At 36.5% G+C, this 14189-nt stretch overlaps 1 protein-coding gene and 1 long non-coding RNA gene across 5 annotated transcripts in view; one reads left to right on the top strand and one right to left on the bottom strand.

Moving 5' to 3' along the window:
• Positions 1 to 14189, bottom strand: part of LOC116506138 (A-kinase anchor protein 2-like) — a 161327-nt gene that overhangs the window by 48835 nt on the left and 98303 nt on the right. The window lies entirely within an intron of this gene.
• The window catches only part of LOC116506142, a 30965-nt gene that overhangs the window by 5272 nt on the left and 11504 nt on the right, over positions 1 to 14189 (top strand). The window contains exon 3 of the long non-coding RNA XR_004255008.1: positions 1610 to 1816. This is a non-coding gene — a long non-coding RNA (uncharacterized LOC116506142). The remainder of the gene's footprint in view (positions 1 to 1609; positions 1817 to 14189) is intronic.

The following is a 14189-nucleotide window of genomic DNA, read 5'->3' as shown; positions in this document are numbered from 1 at the left end:
ATTCATTTTTATTCTATTTATTTTACATCTAAAATTGTCTAATATAGAAGCATATAGGAAAAGAATTTTCCATCAAACCAACTTTTTAAAAACCCTACCTCCAAAAGTTGCTTATCAACATTTCAAATTAATCTTAAACAACAAACAAACAAACAAACAAGATTAAGAGAAAATTAACATCTTACCCTTAAATCTCGTTCCATTGCCAGGCAGAGAATCTGCCATGGTGTGGTGTATCTAAACATCTTTGGCAATTTTACCAGATAAAACAAATGATGAAAGGCATACAAAATCTCTGCTTTGTAGATGAGCATTCACCTGGAATACTAATCATGGGATAATTTTTCAAGTTATGTTTCTCTACAGCCTCTTGTGCCTCAGTTACAAGCAGGAGTAACAAGTATCACATTTACACTCAGAGGCACTGAATAAATAATTCACTAAGAGGCTTTTTTCTGGGATGAGCTTAGCTCAAATTCAATTACTGAAAAATAGGATGACAACCCTTCACACACTGGTTTCCTGATGTGGTTTTGATGGTGAGTAGTATAGCTAGTTTCAGTGTTGCAATAAGCCATCATTTGTGCAGCAAATGTCTGAATTGTGTATTCATCTTTCTCTCCACCCTTCTGGAATGGAGTTAAGAAAATAAATTTCCATTATATATTTTTTTAACTTAGCCAAGTTAACTAAATCAACTGTGATCTGTCTGACACTGCCCAGTTTTCATGCATTAAATAGTTTCCTTCAACAAACTTTAATAAAGGATCCAGTGTTTCTAGTCTTAATAGTAAAGTTTATAAGGTTTATAAAGTTTATAAATCTCTAGCTAATAAAAACTAGAAGATAAGCCTTGGTGGCAATGTAGGAAAAGAGAGGCAGCATAGTCTAAGAATTGTGAGATTTTTGAACACCCAAATTTTGAGTTTCTTTATTTGACAGGGCTATCTCAACATTTTACTGAGATTAAAAATAATCTTCAGGACGCAATACAACAAGTTTTTAAAATCCAATTTACTTTATTCATTTATTCCCAGGGAGCATACACACATAAACATTATTATCACTGGTGATCTCAAACTCTCTTCTCTGAAGAATCTTTATAAATGAGGCTTCCCAGCTGTCTTCACATTAATTTAACTGTACTATGGAGTACCCACTGTGAATACCCTTAAAATTATTAATTATTATTATTAACGGACTCATTATTAAATAGGATATATGTATGCAGCAACAATAGTTTTCAAAGAGCTTTATATTAATTCTAGTTAATACTAAATCAGAGGAAATGTTTGATCAGATGAAGGAGAAAATTAAATATTTAGAAGAGGAAATTATTGTAGATTCCAAGAAAAGGAACTCTCTGCTATTTTCCCTTGACTAAAGAAAGAATATCTAAAGCAACAACTATTTTACTGCATGCAGGAAGAAAAAGTTCTGTGACCTAGTCTAGCAGCATATAAAATTCCATGTACTTTTAATGTATTGAGTCTGCTCAAGCAATCAGAGCTCAGGAGTGGGTTGAGACCATGTAGAATTAATGCCCCCAAATCTTATACAAATAAGCCCATGCATGTATGTATAATTATTTTATTCTATGTCCTTTCAGTGCTACAGGTAAGACTGGGCCATAGGACTAAAGTCCAAGAATCTGTAGCACACGAGGACTCAGAGGTGACCATACAAAGTGACAGACGATGGAAGCAGCAACAAGGCCCACCATAACATTTGGGCTGAAAAAAGGCATCAGTTCCAATCTCTATGCCTGCCAGTGTTTTTTGATAGTTTGATAGCTATGTGATCATGTACATTTTTGGTAAGTAAATCAAATAATGATCCACTTAGTACTCTCTCTCAACATCAGAGTGCAAAAATATAATTCAATCAGTGTTCTATTCTCTGAATTGTAACATCTTTTGATCCTAGAATAACAAAAAATTTCTGGCCTGTGCTTCATATTTATTTATTTTATTTATTTATTGTTAAAATTTATATGCCGCCCAATCCCGAAGGACTCCGGGCGGCTTACAAAGGAGGAAAGCAAAGAAAGAAAGGAAGATTAAAAAAAAGAATAGTTTAAAAATTCACAAAACACGCATTCGTTCTAATTGGGGCTCGACCTTAACAATGAGGTCAACGGCCCCAGGCCTGCTGGAACAGCCAGGTTTTAACATCTTAATATTATGGCAATGAGAATGGGCAAAACCCGCCACCCTTGCATTCACATTTTCAGTTAACACTGTATGCTTTTGCTTCGATATTTCTAATAATTCTGAGATGATATCAAGAGAGTGGTGTGAGTAAAGAGTTTGATGTACATTCATTATATAGAGGAAATCAAAGCAGGCAGGATTTTCTTTGAGAGGTCCTTGGTGCTTTCTGAACTTGGTTGTTTTCTTGCAGACATTTCATTACCCAATCTAGGTAACATCATCAATGCAAGTAGGGAGCGGGGTTTGCTCTCAAATTTATCTTCTATCTAGTGGTTGGCCCAACCAGTGTTGGTAGAAGTGGATCTTAGTTAAGGTTACCAGACGTCCCACTTTTGGCGGGACAGTCCCGATTTTTAACAATTTGTCCCGCGTCCTGTGGCGTTTTTAAAAAGTCCTGCTTTTTTAAATTTTTTAAATCAAGAACTCCCCCGCCCCCGGTCAATGGTGTCCTGCTTTACCAATGTTAAAATCTGGTCACCTTAATCTTAGTGGTTCTTTGATTGGGCTGTTTACTATTAGGTTGTATGGCAGTTTCTTGATTGGACTATTGTTGTTGATTGTTGGTTGATCTTGGTGTTGATTGAGGCTGATCTTGGTGTTAATTAACATCTGGATGTTTACTGTTGGTGGGGATATGTTTGGTCTTTTTAGCACTTAGCAATAGCATGGGTGGTTCAGTGGCTAAGAGGCTGAGCTTGTCGATCAGAAAGGTCAGCAGTTTGGCGGTTCAAATTCCTAGTGCCATGTAATGGAGTGAGCTCCCGTTACTTGTTCCAGTTTCTGCCAACCTAGTAGTTCGAAAGCATGTAAAAATGCAAGGACAAAAATAGGGACCACTTGGTGGGAAGGTAACAGTGTTCCGTGCGCCTTCAGTGTTTAGTCATGCTGGCCACATGACCACACAGATGTCTTCAGACAGCGCTGGCTCTTCTGCTTTGAAACGGAGATGAGCATCGCCCCCTAGATTCGGGAATGACTAGGACATATATGTGAGGGGAACATTTACTTTTTAAAATAGCACTTATATACTGCTTCATTATGTTTTTACAGCCCTCTCTAAGTGTTTTCACAGAGTCTGCCTATTGCCCCCAACAATCTGGGTCCTCATTTTACCCACCTTGGAAGAGTGGAAGGCTAAGTCAACCTTGAGCCAGTGAGAATTGAACCGCTGACTGCAGCTAACAGTCAGCTGAAGTAGTCTGCAGTACTGCACTCTAACCACTGCACCACCTCAGCTCTTTTTGTTCCCCTTTCTTCCCTTTTTGTTCCTTTTTGGTTGTCAATTGTCTCATTTTGCACAGTATGTAGATATTGTTTATGTCTGTGTGTCTATGTTGGTTGATTTGTATCAGGATTATAGAAATTCTGAATGTTTTTAGACTTGGGTTGGTCTAGGATGTCACAGTTTCCCAGTTGAAACTATGGTTAAGTCTGTCCATATGTTGTGAAATTAAAAGTTTTCATCATGTCTTTTGGGGTACTAATTGATGTTCATGGATATGTTCTGCTAGTCTTCTGCCTGTCTCTCCTACATAGTGCCTGTTGCAGTCTTTACACTGTACATTGTAGATTATTCCTGTTTTTTCTTCTAATAGTTTTGATATGTTTGTCTATCAAATGTATGTGGTTAGGCAGAGGTTAATAAGATCCATTATTCTGGATGTCTCAATCTCTGTGTGTTTGGTTAAGTCAGGTATGCAGTGGAGCAATGTTGCACATAGATTCTTTAGCTAATTTTGGTTCTATGAAAATATTTCAAAGGTTTTAGGGGCTTCTGGTGGTGACGTCATTGTGCCTAGAGTGGGGTAAGGGAACTCTCCTAACCCCTAACTCTAACCTCTTCATTTGGGCTCTTTTTTGGAGCACTGCTGATCCCGAAGAGATCAGCAGATCAAAGGGGATACTCTGTAGACGCTGGGGTGATAAGGCAAATCCCCTGTGGATAGGAGAAACCCCCTAAATGGGCGAAGAAATATCCTACCTTTTGGTTAGGACCTTAGCAATGGCGGCCGCATAGAAGGAAGAACAGAGATAGAAGCAGTTGTAATCGGATGCTTGTTATTATTGCTGACAATCCAGAGAGGAGTGCAACGCGAAACTGGCAGAGAGAGTGTGCTGGAAGAAGAAGTAGCTGGGAGAGAGGCTGTGTTTATAGTACAATTTTGCCGAGAAGGAGCGGAGCAGGGACGCTGTTTTAGAACGGACAGGAAGGGACAGCCGAAAGAGCCTAAAGATCAGCCACAGTAAGGACGAAAACCCGATATGGACTCCAGAAGATAAAAGTTGCTGAAAAGAGTTGGAAGGTTCAAAAAAGTGACTGCTTAATAGACAGGTTGGTAAACGGAGTTCCCTTTTCTTTCTGCTCACCAGTCCTTCTGCTGCTGTGTTGAACTTTTAAACATTTTAAGCATTTGATATTTATCTGATTTATCTGATTAGGAGCTTGGAACAGAGATCTGCCTGGAAATAGACTTTTGCTTCGTGGATATTAACAGTGATACTAAGGAGAGAGTGACACCTAGTGGACTGTAAATTTGAATGATGAAGCTTGTCGTAAAAGAACATAGAGAGACTAAATATCAGAAGTGAATACTTGTATAACCATAAAATTGAGAAACATTTATTGATATAAGATAAGAGTGTGATATATAAATTTATAATATATATTAATCAAATTAATTAAATAGAATACTACATAGGAATGTTTAAGTATTGAAAGGTGATACCAAGGAAGGTTAATAGTTGAATTGTTGCTGAATAGTAGATTATACAATTATTTATATTATTGATATTACTGATAAAGTATAAACAAGGTTAAAGTTAAAGCCAATTGCGGGCAAGGACAAATAGGGGGTTAAAAATGGCAACCTCAGTAAAATTAGGGAAAAAGACCATACCCAATGTGAGTTCAGCAACACCCCCCCTCCTCAAACCAAAGTTCAATCGAGAGTGCGTGGGGGTTTGAGAAAGCTGAAAAGATGGCAGAATCAGCGGGACCAGCACCAACGATGCAGAACATTCAATCGATGCTCCAATTGATACAGGAGACTTTGGCAAAAAGCCAAGAAAAGTCAAGGAAGAATCATAAAGAATTAAAAAATGAAATGGGAGAATTGAAAGGAATTATCAATAATGTAGATGATAAAGTCGAAAAGATACAGAATGCCTTAGCAATCAATGAACAGAAAATTCAATGTATGGAAGAAAAAATACAACACTCAGATCAAAAGATGGGAAAGATGGAAATAGAATATAAACAACTTAATAAGGAATTAGAGGGACTTCTGGGGGAGGAGCCTGTTGCCGACGGGAGCTCAACAGAGCTCCTCTCAGAGTTCTGGTCTGTATATCTTATAAGATCTATAGATATCTCCCCTTTCTGGCAGAAAGGGGCAGGGAGAAGGTCAGTCGTTAGGATCTCTTTGTAATTCACAGCTTTTTTCTTTGCTGTGAATGGAGAAGAGGTTCAACAATAGCTGAGCTTTTACTCCAGCCAGTTCTTCTCAGCTGCTTTTTTTTTTTGCAGCGCTAGGCAGGTTGCTCCCCCCCCAGGACAAAGCTAAGCTATTTAAAAATTAATCCGGGCGGGGACCATTCCTGAGAAATCTCTTCTATTATTATTCAAAATACCAGCTTCAACTTTGTAAAAGGCTTCTTTGTCTAGCTGCGTCACAAGATGGTGATCTTATAGCTTTTGCGTTTGATGTGACGTACTCAATCAGCCCTACTCTCCTGAAGACTTCTCCGTATCAACTGTTAAAAGATTACAAATAGTATCCCATTTAAAACTGAGGGGAGCAGAGACTTTGACTGTTGGCTTGTTTGATTGCTCGTTTTTTAATTTTTTTAATTTTTTTGGAATGGCTCCCAAATCGAAGCAGAAGCGCTTCCTTAATAACACATCTCAAGAAATTGCTATAAAGTCGCTGCCCTTGCCTCCTACGCCCTCTACTGGAGATTTGTTAACGCAAGAATTTCTTTTCAAAACCCTTAATAATTTCAGACAGGAAATCAATCAACTTATATCGGATTTATATGATAAATTTGATGCTAAAATTGCTCAAACAAAGGAGGATATGATCGGAATTATGACAGTTATGACAGACTATATTGCTGGAATGGAGGATAAATTGGAACTTTTGGAAGAAACCAACTCTAATTTGACATCCAAAATCCAAACGTTACAACAGGAAATTGAAAATGCTCAAAAACAACTTGTCATGATAAATTATAATAAGACTGCGTTTGCAATAAGAGTTAGAGGACTACGTGAAAAGGAACAGGAGAATTTGAAACAGATCTTCTTTGAGGCTCTTAGTCGTTCGGTGGGAAGTCCGGGACTTAACTTTGATTGGCAGATTCAAAAAATTTACCGCCAGAACTCGTGTGTAGCAAAACAGCGACAGCTTCCGAGGGATATAATTATATATTTCATCACAAGGGAATCCAGAAATGTGATAATACAGAAGCTTTACAATAAGAGGCTGAGAATTGATGGACAGGACTTGATTGTTTTTAAAGAAATACCATCTCAAATATTAAGAGCAAGGAGAGACTACACTTTCTTAACTGAAGAACTCAGAAATTCTCAGATACCATACAAATGGGAAGCCCCAGCTGGCATTACAGTTACATTTGAGAATCAAAAACATCGTCTTAATTCTGTTTGTGAAGCCCGAGATTTTTATTACAAGATTCTGAAGGCGGGACTTCCTGATTCATCCGGACCTGGAGAGAGACAAGGAGAAGGAGAAGACAAGCAGTGGGACATGTGGCTACAAGGCGGAGGGCATTGCTTTCCTCTTCCGGAAGGGCAGAAGAGTAAAGAATAAAGATTCAGCGATGCTTTTAAAATACTTTTCAAATTCTTAGTTCGAATAAAATTTCATGATTTCTGTCTGGTATAAAATGGCAAAGTTGTATATCGATGATGAGACATGGAGGCTGAAAGAAGCGCTGCTGATTTTGGACATATAAGATTTGTTTGAACTCTAATTTAAATTGCGCATGAATTATTTTTCCAGGCGAGGAGAGCGGAGATCGTGATTTTCTTGAGTTGTGGTTTGGGACGAACGGAGTTGGGAGGTGCGGGGGAGATGGAAGGGTAGCAAAAGTTCAATTAGATTACTCGGGGTCAGAATGTAAGCTGATGTTTGTATGAATTGCTATTTGAATATAAGGTTAAGAAAGATTAGTCGGAGAGTCTCCAGGAAGGTGGAGTAAATATGAGAGGAGCAATGGATGCGGATAAAATATATATGTGGACACGGGTAAAGGCAGGGTGGAAGGTATAAAATTTATATGTGGATGTGGGTAAGGGCAGGATGGGAGGTGTTGGAAATGAAAAATGAAAGAAGTACTTGAGTTTAATGGCTTTATAGAAAGGTTTGGATATTTGGATAAAAAAGAGATAAATTAAAGGTTTGAATATATAGATAAAGTAATGAGGCCCTTAGTTGGAGAATTCCATTTGACTAACTTACCTGGTTCCAATATAGTTTGAAATCCTGCAAGTAATAAAATAACTGAAATTAGGAATGAGGTACATTGTTTAAGATTTAAAGATGATGGGAAGCTGTGTTAATGTAGTGGGTTTATTGATTTTTCCTGTTTTTCCTTTTTTGTGTGTGCGTCTTGTTTTTCTTTTTATTTTTTTATTTTTTACTATTTCTCTTTTTTTTGTTTTTCCTTTATCTTTTATCTTTTAACTTTAAAGTTAGTTGGTTTTAATATACCCCAGTGCTTGATAAAGAATTATGCTGGGTATGGGACCTGGGAAGTCGTAAGGGGGTTAGGGAGGGGGGACTATAGGGGGGAGGGGGGAGGGGGGAAATACGGTTTCAATTCTCAGAACAATAAGAATGCACTTGTATACTGTTGCTCTCTTTTCTTTTTTTTCTTTTTCTCTTTTATTTTCTCTTTTTTTTTCTTAATTTTAGTGTAAAATATAAACTGAATAGATTAATGAATTGTAGAGATACACCAAAGTGAGGAGTAGAGGGAAAGAAGAGGGAGAAGTAAAGAGGGAGTGAGAGGGGAATGTAAGGAGGGTGAGATGGAGGGAAGGGGAGATGTCTGAGGGGGAAGGGAAGTAGAAGAGGGGAACGTTGGAGGGGAGAAATGAAAGTTGGAGGGGGAGAAGAAATGGTGTATGGGGGATTGAAGTGTTATGTTGGTTTTTTATGGTGGATTTTTTTTTGTTATGCACAGTATATAAGTGATTGTATAAAATGAAAATGAAAATGAAATAAAACAGTTTAAACAGAGAATAAGGAATTAGAAATATCAATAATCCGACTTGAAAATGAAAAAGCGGCATTCTACCTAAGATTTCAAAACATACCGGAAGAGAAGGAGAAAGACCTGAAAGAAAAAATGATTAATACCATCACTGAATTTCTGCAAAAAAAAGAACAGGAAGTGAGAGGGAATATTGATGAGGCTTACAGAGTGAATACTAACTACGCAAGAAGAAATAGACTCTCGAGAGAAGTGCATGTAAGGTTCGCTAAGAAAACTGCCAGAGATGAAGTGTACAAAAAAACTAGAGAAGAGACAATTATACTACAGGGAAAAGAGCTGACCACGCTTAAACAGATCCCACAGAGAATTCAGGAACAACGTAGGCAATACCAATTCTTAACAAACGAGTTAAATAAAAATAGAATAATGTACAGATGGTTGGTACCACAAGGGGTTCTGGTATCTTGGCAAGGAAAAAGATATAAGATAGAGAATTTAGAAGAAGCACACAAATTCTATGAAGAACACTGCAATAGGGAAAGAGAACAAGGAAGCAAAGAGGAACTAGAATGCAGAGGTCAAGAGGAAGAAACATTAGAAGACAGTGGAAGAAGCAGGAGAGAAGAACAGAGGCAAGAAAGAGAGAGCAGAGAAGGAAAGCGCAAGAGGGAAAAGTCAGATACAAACTAGAAGTAAAAGAAACAATCTCAACTAAAGATGGATCAAGAAATAACAATTATGTCGATAAACTTGAATGGACTGAAAGCACTAAAAAAAAAAAGAGCCCAGATGTTTAATATTCCTAAGAAATTGAAAGTAGACCAGATATGGGTTAATTGGTACAGATGGATGGAGCAAAGAAATAAAAAGCAATGAAAGAATAGAACAACTATCAAAAATAATAATTATGAGTAAAACAAGGGGGTCATGATTGGTGAAATCAAATCAGGATGATAGCTGGCATATAGACTGTAGAATGATAGAGAAAAAAGGAAATGATATGAAAAAAAATGGACTTGTGGAAATAACACCCTCAAGAAAACATAAACCGGATTTGAAAGACACCTATAACAATAGAAGAAGAAAGGAAGGGAAGAAGTAAGGAAAGGAGGGGAGGAAGGAAGTAGGGAATGGAGGGAGGAAGGAAAGGAAAGAAGTGGAGGGTGGAAGAGACAGAGAGAGAAGGAGAGATAGTAGGAGAGGAAGAAGAAATGTGGAGGAGAGGTAGGGGAAGAAGAAAGAAGTAAGGAGAGGTGGGTGGAAGGGAGAGAAAGAGAAAGAGAGCTTGAGGAAGAGAGAAAAAGAGAAGGAGAGAGGGTAGGAAGGAGAAGAAAGAGGGCAGAAGTAGGGGAGAAGTAAGGGAAAGAAGAAGGGGAAGGAGAGGAGGAAGGAAGTAGAGAAGGAAGGGAGGGAGAAAAGAAAAGAAAGAGAAAATAATGTGAGATGTGGAGGAGAGGTAGGGGAAGAAGAAAGAGGTAAGGAGAGGTGGGTGGGAGGGAGAGAAAGAGAAAGAGAGGAGGGAGGAAGAGAAAAAAGAGAAGGAGAGAGGGTAGGAAGGAGAAGACAGAGGGTAGGAGTAGGGGAGAAGTAAGGGAGGGAAGAAGGGGAAGGAGAGGAGGAAGGAAGTAGAGAAGGAAGGGAGGGAGAAAAGAAAAGAAAGAGAAAATAAGGTGGTGTCATAGCAGGTGTGAAGGATGGTAAATAATACATTCCAAATTATACCTTATATCCTTTTAAATGGAATAATAATATAAGAATGGCAAAGAAAAAGAATAACTATGTGAATGTATACCTAGAACTGTATGTAAGAGAATAAATGACAGTAAAAATATAAAGCACAATATAGGTAAATAATACTTGATCATAAGTAGCTAAGTATAAATAAATAAAGAAATGTATATAAAAATGGATAATGAATAACAAGATTATGAACGCAAGATAGAAATGTATAGAAAGGAAAACACTAACTGCAAAGAAACCGATTCGGAACTGCTGTATGATATACGATGGAACTTATTGTTCCTATGTTGTTTTTAAGTTATGTGGTTATTTTTGTTAATGTGCTTATGTGTTCTGTTGATGTGTTTATGTGTATAAAATAAAAAATTTAAAAATTAAAAAAAAAAGAAAATATTTCAAAGGTTTTCTTTGAAAACTGAAGCTGATTGGAAATTTGATATTAAGGTTAGGCTGCCTGTGAAATTTGCTAGACAGCTTTGAGTTCAGGTTTCGAACTGCTAGGTGGGCAGGAGTTGAGGCAAGAGTGTGAGCTCATCCTATCACGTGATACTTGGATCTCAAACTGCCAACCTTCCATTTGACAAGCCCAATGTCTTAACCGCTAGACAACCATAATAAGTACATCCAAAACTAGCCATGTAGCTGAGATTCTACAGTTTAGGAGATGGGAAAACGGGACAGGACAGAACATAAGTTACCTGTACAGTTTTATATATATTTTAGAAATAACTCAGAATTCAATAGTTATTGTTCCCAACCATCTTTGCGTTCTAACCTTCTGTGAATAGGAATGTTTGATCATAATAGAAAGTATCTGCAACTGGATCAATTTCCTGAACTGTGCCAAAAGTAAACAAACAGTATTCTTGTTATTTATATCCTGCCCTTCAAGAAAATTTTCCCAGAGCAACTCTACAATAAAAATAGAAGTATAGTAATAGAAGAAAAATAAAGTGTACAATAAAACCACCACTAAAATTAACATCTAACATAATTCTGGCAAACGCCAGAACTATGCTTTTGCTCAGCAGTCAAACCAATGATGGAATAACCCAGAAAGCCTCCTTAAATATATTGTGAAGGACCTAAATAGTTCCTAATATGATTCCTAATACTGTATTGTAAACACAAATGCCACACACACACATAATTCTTGTTCAGCCTTGCTTAAAAACTGCTGCTCAGCTCATAGCAAATCCATGTGATGCTTGTTTTCCACAAGCTTTTTTGTGTGTACCAAGCATCAGCTGAAATAACAAAGTGCAAATTTGCTTTTCCAAAGATGATTTTGCAAAGAAACAGTTTGATAAACTAGCAACATTCACTTAAGAATTAGAGAAGATATGGCCTTAAGCTTAAAGACTACTTTATGTTAATTTGTGCATCTGCTACCTTCTAAAGAATTTTTGCATACATGGTAAAATGCTGCAAATAATTATATTTTTTTCTTCATGAGTTCTATGACTACATGGCATGCAATGTCAATTTAAAGTGATGACCAGGCAATAAGCAGCTTCATGGATCAGAAACATACTGATTACAGCAAAGGTACAAAGCTGTTTGTCTCTCCCATTTAAAAGTGGCCAAAAGTCTGTCCAAATACACAGCACTTTACACTATGGGTTATCCATTTATGCTTTACCGATATGAAGTGGAAGCTTAGATAAGCAAAAATTCTCTGACTTTGCTGGCCATTCCCATCTGCAAGCATTGTTATGTATGGAATGAAGAGTCTGAAATACTTCCCATTTTTGTTATTCATCCAAAGGAACATGCAGCTGTTGCAATTATCTTGACTCACTCACCCTCTTTTTAAGGCAAAAGAAAATCATTATCTCTACATGCATGTCACAAACAATAGTAATATTAAGAAAAGGATGCTAAATAGAAGTAAGCTAAGTCACACCTTTCTGTCATCTGGCATGCTTCATATGTTGGAACTTCAGTGTCCCCAAATTTCCAGCAAACAAAACCAACATATAATGTGAGAATGACAAGCTCAACACATCAAAGGTATTTAGAAAACTGGATTCAGTTGATCTAATTTAATTGCCTAATCTAACCTTATTGCCTGCCAAATAATTACCGAATTACAAACTCAATGAGTGCAATTATAAAAGGTGCCACTCTAAAATATAAATAGTCCTTGACTTATGATCACAACTGAGCCCATAATTGCTGTTGTTAGGTGAGTCTTGCCTCATTTTATAACTTTTCTTGCCACAGTTGTTAATTGAACCACTGCAGTTGTTAAGTTAGTAACATAGTTAATTGGCTTCCCCATTGACTGCTTGTCAGAAGGTTACAAAAGGAGAATATTTATGATGGTTGCAGTATCCTGGGGTCATGTGATTACCTTTTGCAACCTTCTGACAAGCAGTCAATGGGGAAGCCAGTTAACTATGTTACTAACTTAACAACTGCAGTGATTCAATGGATGCCAGTGTCAGGCATCCAAATTTGAATTAGGTGACCATGCGGATGCTTACAATGGTCACAAGTATGAAAAATCATCATTAGTCACTTTTTTTAGCACTGTTGTATCTTGGAACAGTCACTAAAGGTTGAGGACTACCTGTAAAAACTCATGAGAAAATTCCAATCCAAAAGGCAGTCTATTACACTACAAATTTCTACTATGTAATTTAATGCCTTCCAATCACTCCCAGTATAGACTTAAACACTTTTTTATGTAGCCTGAAAGCTCATGAGTTTATTGTTAATTCTTCTATATTATTAATCATAGTTAGGTTACCATTATATGAGAACTAAGGTTAAAGAATTAATAAAACAGTTTTCAATTTGAATGTCAAATTGTGTTTTATAGGCAAATCATAGCTAAAATGGAGCAAATAGAACTGTATTCATATGATTGAATCTTGGTTTGATTAACAGAGAGATGAATAAATATGTATCTTCATACAATTCACTTCTTTCTTCTCAACTTCACAGAACCCAGGAGATAAACTAAATCCTCCTGTTATATATCTCATTATGGAAAACTGCAAATAATGATTCTGAATAAATTAGGATGTAAAAAGGAGGAGGAAAGATAGACTTCAAAATGTGGCTCTTCTTATATTAGTTTTTTTTTAAATAATTGCATTTTCCTAAGGATTTGCTAATCCTGAATGCTACCATCACAAGACAAACAATTTAGGAATGCAGAAACCGCTATAAGGAAACTATATATCAATTTATAAGGTTCCATGTGGGGTGTATATTAAATTGTTTATAGGACATTCCTAAATGACTCCTATTTATATTCATAATAAAATTTTAATTTCATTGGAAATAAGCAATGTTATATCGTATTATGCTAAATTCATGAAAATATATATTAGTGTTTTGTTCTGATGTGGGAAAGAAAATTCACATAATTCTGACAATTGATACAGTACATGATTGTATCAATCCATTTAGACTTCTTTACAAGAAGCTTTATCTATCCATATAATTGACTTTACCCATTCCCGTCTGATTTTTAAAATATAATTATCTTAAAGTTATAAGCACAGTTAATTCAAATATAGTTCAAATTCATTTATATCCAGCTTTCAAAAAATATCCCAAAAATAAATGAAATTACAATGATAAAAAACCCATGTGAGAAAAGGTAAAATAACTTTATATAGAAAAAAGCATTCTATAAACACTATGTAGAAAAAATTCTATAGATACTGTAATAATTAGAACTTCTAAGGCACATGAGCGGCCAGCCTTGTTTTAAGAAAAAGAGGAAAGGAAGGGCAATTCGCCAAACAATCTTCACAACAGCTGTGTACAAGGGTAGCTCTTTCAACTTCATTTCCCTGAAGGAATGTATGAAGTCATACATAGAACAAGGCCTTATCAACAACTGGATAGCTCACTAAGGCAGAGCCTTTCTCTTTCCACTTCCTGCCTTAAGCTACAAACAACTAATGTTAAAAGGGAAAATGCATATTTTTATTATTTATAATTCACATGATGTTGTTTTACTTATAATCCCTT

Source organism: Thamnophis elegans, chromosome 3 (assembly GCF_009769535.1).
Source record: "Thamnophis elegans isolate rThaEle1 chromosome 3, rThaEle1.pri, whole genome shotgun sequence".
Classification (NCBI taxonomy): domain Eukaryota; kingdom Metazoa; phylum Chordata; class Lepidosauria; order Squamata; family Colubridae; genus Thamnophis; species Thamnophis elegans.
Note: the sequence above shows the minus strand (reverse complement) of the source record. Positions and strands in the feature narration are given on the sequence as shown.